The sequence below is a fragment of the Pseudophryne corroboree genome, chromosome 7 (assembly GCF_028390025.1).
Source record: "Pseudophryne corroboree isolate aPseCor3 chromosome 7, aPseCor3.hap2, whole genome shotgun sequence".
In the NCBI taxonomy this organism is placed as follows: domain Eukaryota; kingdom Metazoa; phylum Chordata; class Amphibia; order Anura; family Myobatrachidae; genus Pseudophryne; species Pseudophryne corroboree.
The window spans coordinates 70706837-70713309 of NC_086450.1; the positions used below are offsets into that span (position 1 = coordinate 70706837).

General features: G+C 43.0%; 1 pseudogene; it reads right to left on the bottom strand.

Annotated features, from left to right (window-relative positions):
• Positions 1 to 6075: 6075 nt before the first annotated feature.
• On the bottom strand, positions 6076 to 6193 carry LOC134946435 (5S ribosomal RNA; annotated as a pseudogene).
• Positions 6194 to 6473: the final 280 nt, after the last annotated feature.

Here is a 6473-nt window from a genome sequence, read left to right on the forward strand (position 1 = left end):
TCTACAATCTCTTGCAAAGTGTCCCTCTTTATGACAATTGTAACAGACTACCACATTTGAATTTCTCGCAGGGGTTTGGGGCTTATGCTGGAGTGGCCTTTTGGTTAGAGCCTGTATACTTACGGCCATCAGCTTATTACTCTGTGACTCCCTGTGTCTGGTGATGTTCCGATCATGATCAATAGCGGCCTCTCTTAGTGTAGCCACCGAGATATTTCTCCAGTTTGGGTTGGTGGTCTGTACCCTTATTCTCAACACCTCCTTTAAACCATTCATTAATAACTTAACCGCTACTTCTTTATGCTGTGCATTTGTTTTGATGTCTGTGATCCCAGTGTCTCTAGCCATTACTTGCAGTGCTCGATTGAAGTAGTCAGAAGTACTTTCCCTTTCTCCTTGTCTTATGGAGAGGATTTTGTTCCACTTGGCAATGGCTGGGAAATATACTCCTAACTGCTGGTTGATCTGCTTAATACATTCCTGATTGTGTTCCTCCGTACGAGGTACCTCTGTGTTTAATTTTCAATCAGCAATAAATTTCGCAGGGTCAACGCTGGAGGGCAAACATGCCATCAGCACTGTCCGCCAATCTTTGTTGGTGGGTTCTGTGGAGTTTCCTACAGTAGTTCTTTAATAAATCTCTGACATGCAACTAGATCTCTCCTGGGATCAGGGAATTCAGACATAATTGCTCTCAATTCCATCCGGGACCAGGGACGGCGCATTGCACTGTCCCTGGCGGGAATGATTCCCTGAGCGTCAGTCTTCCCATTGGGGACTGTGATCACCCTGATAGGACTAAATTCAATTACATCATCTTGCGTTGGTTCTACAATATGAGGTACATTTGTTTGTGCGTGATATATAACACCATACGTACCTGTGGACACGACCTCACCTGACCCTCCGTTAGGGGGTTTGATTACTGCCTTTACCGAATTGGTCGCGTCCACCTGGATGTCTTGTGTGATGGCTGCTGGAAAAGGTGCCGACATCGTGCTGGGCCCACTTTCTTGCTGGTGATCCTGAGGGAAGTTTAACATGGGGTGCAACTTGCATGGGTTAATAGTTGTACATTTAACAGTATTACGATTATTCTTGTTACATTTATTACAATTGTTACTTTCAGTCTTAATACAGTTACTAAGTGCATTTTTATCGTACACCATTGTGCCATTCTCTGCAGCCATAATCCTCTCCATTGCCATGTCTCTCTTCCCAAGATGAGAGTCAGATATGTAAGTTAAATTTCTTTGCATTTCACTTTCCTGTTGCCCCAATTTTAAATAGTCATAATGTCTAATACGCCTTTTTGAAGATTTAATCAGGCAAACTCTTCTCTTTACATTCTGTAACACTTCTGGGTTAAAAGTACCTACCCGGGGAAACTTCTCCCCGTCATGCACAGTCATCCTTTCCCATTCATTGCACAACATTTCTGTGTGATGTCCATATTTCTCACACATGATATACCTTGCCGACCCGATTGGTCGGTTTACCAAATCAACCTGAACCTCGGTTGATCACCCCTTACCTGAACAACTGGCCCCCATCTTTGCAGGTGCTGCTTTCACTACCTCTGACTTCAAATCAGGGTCTTCGGCAACCCTTACAAAAACCAAGATTTTCGGGGTAAGGCTGCGGTGGGGGTTTTGCTTCGAAGTCCGCCCACTTAACTCCCGCCCACGCTGGCCAATACTGCAATCACTGACTCAGAGCTGCTGTACCCAACCTAGGGCCCCTATGAACCTTTATTTACTGGGGCGTGTTGGACCTTCCAGTCCCCAGCAAGTATCGGTTGTTGGAATGTCCCTGAGTGATCAGGCTACTTCCCTTAAAATAAAAAAAATTACACAAATCACGTTAACAATGTGCAAGTAGCGTTCTTATGAACATTCAAGACACGCTAATGCACACAATCACATGCGGTACAATCGTATCTGCACACAAGCAACTAATCTTATGTGCGGAACGATCAGTGGAATCGAAAATTTCGGCTGCGAATTCCTTCAGCAATGAGCTTTGTTGGCCTATATGGGTCTCGCACCAACCCTCTTCGGTTGTGCTCTCTACTTCTAGTCTGCTGTACCTGAACCTCCTGGTCCTTGACCTCCTGGTCTGTTATGTACAGCAGACTCTACTGCTCATTAATATGTCGAGACTAACAAGGGACGCCTCCCAAGCCACCCCGCGCTATCACTCTCGCTGGTGTACCTCTTTCTACTGGCCTATGGTTCCCACTTCCGTAATAAAAGAGAAATCTTATATATACACACTCTTACATTCGAACACTCTTATTTCTGTACAGAATTCCTTTCATTCAGTAATAGTCTAACCCAGAAGAATTGCAACAGAGAAAGTCTTTTTTTTTTTCTTTTAACTTTAAACTTTTGGATTTGAGATAGATTTGTGTTATTTTCGCGTTACTTCCTTATCGTCTATTAAAACAATACTATCGTGTGGTTTGTATTATGTGGGCGTATCCGTACGCTCCGTTGCGTAATATACGCTCCGTGCGTCGACCCTTGCGTTGCGTACGCCCTGCCCTTGTAAGGACACGTGTACGCAGACCAAGTACGTCCACAGTAACACACTACACGTTTATCAATGTGAATGATCTTTAACAGTAATCATTCACTGAACACCACCCAAATCTCCCTTGTATTTCTAGGCGAGACTGTGTGCGTGCCTTTTACAATTATTCCCTTAAATATTACTTTTTATCTTTTAACTATTAATAGCGACAAATCTCTCAGCACGTTATCACTAGTGTGTGGCAATCAGGAGAATGAGGTACGGACAAATAATACTAAACAAGAAATACAGGTGTGTGTGCTTATGCGTACGTTCGCAAAACAGAAACTAAACAGGTTTTAAAAGACAATAACGTACTGTTCCTACCTTCCGGTTCCGGATTCCTTCAGCACTCCTTACTAAGTGAAGCAGACGCTTATCTGGTCAGCACTACGAGGAATATTACCTCCCGCCCTTTGCTGACCGATAATGTCTGCTGAAATTACCTAGTGCAGATATGTGAAGAGCGGGCGAGTCCCCAATTGATAAAGCCTAATGATATCCTATATTAAACATGCTAAAAGGTTAAGAGACTCAGTACGCTATTGGAGTATGTGGTACCGTAAGGGTACGCACTTAGCGTAGCGGACGCTTAGCCGTGGACGAGACGCACGAGCGGCACGTTCGCTCACGGCTTAATGCGTAGAGGCAAGCACGCTATAGGCTGCCGATTACCGTAACGATACGCTATCAGCGTAGCGGACGCTCGAGACCACGAGGAGATCACAAGCGGCGCTGACGCTCACAGAGTTAAACCTTTATAACTATACCATAAATAATGTACTTATACTGTAAACCTTTGTGCAGTGTTAGGGTGTAAATGCAACACAGTGTAACCTTGTTAGTTTAAAAGCTGTATGAGCGTATGTGACGCTCTGAGAACACTTAGCAATATAATAAACACTCAAATACCGGTCTAAGGGTCTAACACCTTTTAAGGGAGAGAATGAACGTTCAATTGCAAAAGAATACACATTACAACTTATACACTACCAAACTAACATAAAATACCTAACCGAATTACTACACGTTAAAATACAATAGTGGCTCAATTACATTTAAGGGGAAAGAGAGAGAAAAATGGCTTACAACAAAATAGGAGATAAATATGGTTGCAGAGAACTTACGCACAAGGGGAAACAATCGCATGCGCCTTTCTGGATATCCAGCTCCCGATTATCAGTGATGAGAACCGTTGAGAAGAGTAGAGAGCTGGGCCAGGTCGGCTTGTCTTTATATACACTTACACACAGTACAGTACAATGGTCCCTACATTCTTATTGTTCATTGGACACAGGAATCCGTCTCCGCATTATAACAAAAGGTCATAGGTTGGTTCATACAGGTGGGCTGTGACTATTTCAAACTGCTCAAGTGGGAGGGAAACTCAGGTTTCCCGCCGCATGGGTAATAAACTGCAAATATAGCAAATGTCCATAAACTTCTTATGGCCATAACTATACGCACGAGCGATTAATCCGTTTCTAACCAACACCGGAATATTGCTAATTTAATACTCTTCCGATGGATACTAAACACCACTGTGTCACCCCTGTCTGACCCTTCGTATCAAACAAAGAGGGATCTCTCTGTCTCTGAACATACTACATTGACTAAACTTTCAGATTCTATCAAAGGGACCATAATCTGCAAAATACATTATATGACTAAAATATGTAACGATCGAGTCGCCCGCTAGACGCACACAAACTCTACCGTAAATGCGCATACCGTGCGCCTGTGAGTGCACGCGACTGCGAGTATACGCACGCACGGGAGGGCTCATGCACGTGCAGCGGGCACACGCATGAGGTGCATATATGGCAATGTGCAGCGTGATATTTTTCTGACTTTGACAAAGATCTTACTGATTGCACAATTTCTGTCACTTCTCCATTATACCAATAAAATTGTGTTTAATTCATTACATGAGTGTATACAGAAAAAAAACTAATTCATGTATAATACACGTGTTATGAACCCTCTGGGTGCAGATTAACCACAAGTCACAGATTGCAGTAGTGAATTCAATATTATATTTATTGTGGGAAATACAGTAGCAGAGGGTGCGGATACTGTGGCTTGATATGCAGAAAAAGGGGGTAATTCAGACCTGATCGATGGGCAGCGATTTTTACTGTCCTGCGATCGCCGCCTAATGGGGGAGTGTATTTTCGCTGTGCAAGTGTGCGAACACATGTGTAGCAGAGCTGCACAAACTGATTTTGTGCAGTCTATGTGCAGCCCAGGACTTACTCAGCCACTGCGATCACTTCAGTCTGTTCAGGACCGGAACTGATGTCAGACACTCTCCCTTCAAACGCTTGGACACGCCTGCATTTCTCCAGACACTCCCTGAAAACGGCCAGTTGACACCCACAAACGCCCTATTCCTGTCAATCTCCTTGCGATCGCCCGTGCGATCGCTTTGTTCGTACCATCCTGGCGCTATGCACCGATGCCCAGTGCAGTCGTCCGACGCACCTGCGCATTGCGGTGCATACGCTTGCGCAGTTCGGACCTGATCACGGGCTCTGAGAAAACACAGCCTAGCGATCAGGTCTGAATTACACTTCATAAAGCAGATACACTTGAGTGCAGATGTACTTGAGATGCAGATTACTTAAACAATACATTTGTTCTTGGCATGGTTAATTAACTTGATAAGGCAGATTATTATAATAAAGGCAAAATAATTAGCAAAGCAGATCACCAGGTACCTAGGAATCTTTCGAACGAAAGAAAAAAGCGACCTGGCACCGGTATAAATTGTAATAGTGTAAAAGAAACCAAATGGGGACAATTATTGGAAGGTGAAAACCTTTCGGTTACAGTCCTATTGGTGGTGCGCCCAGAGCTAGAAAGTACATGTACTTGAAAACTGGAGAGAAAGAAAGCTCTTGTGTGGGCGCACTCTTGAGAAAAGAATAAGTTCTTCAGATGTATGTTGAAAAGGTATTTAAAACATATGTTTATTGGTCAATTAGTTAAAAAGTTAATAGTATCCCACTGTAATCGGAAAAAAAAGGATCTTTTTAATTAATTTACTTTTTTGTATTATTATAAATCAAGAATAAGAAAAAGATATATATATATATGCGAAAAATAAGGAATGTTCTGGTCTAAATAATCACACGAAACGGATTAGAAAGGTTGCAGACACCTGATAGTCTGGCACCCGTTTCTCCTGACCAGCACAGAAAATTCTGTGTTAATGAGACCAAGCAGGGAGATCCAATTTTATGTCTTTGAAAGACCACTGAAGGGGTCAATACCGGAAAGATTAATGGTCACCTGTTGTACATAGGGCACAATTTATCAACATATCTTACACATTCCTAGACGTTTTGCTGGTAAACGTAAAGTTAGAGGAAAGAAGCAAATGAGAGAGACCACATGAGAAAAACCCAAATCGGTTATAAATATAGGGAGAGGAAAGGAGTGAATATTGGTGATCCTGCTGTTGGTGTACACCCTTCGAGTGAAGGGGAATAGTATCCTACTCTACAACACCAGGTATTCCCAGGGAGTCTCCTCTCGGGTACTGACCTGGCCCAACGCTGTTTGGCTTCCAAGATCGGACGAGATCGGGCATTAACAGCGTGGTATGATAGTAGAGAGGCTATCTACCAATGAGAGTGCACCTATATAAGAAAAGTGAAAGAGAGAAGGATGATAGAAAAGGATAGGATCTGATTAGTGTGTGGATCTGCTTTCCACGTTAGGCAAGGTGAGTTAGTCACCACATGGTGACGTGGGACACCCTGGATCGTGGATGAGAGTCCACTGAAAAGGAATAAGCCAGTAAAGATAAAATGGAAAAGTATGTAAATTAAGAAAATAATATATGACAGTCAGTTTATATTGATAAACATGAGATGATTATCCCCCCAAAAGAG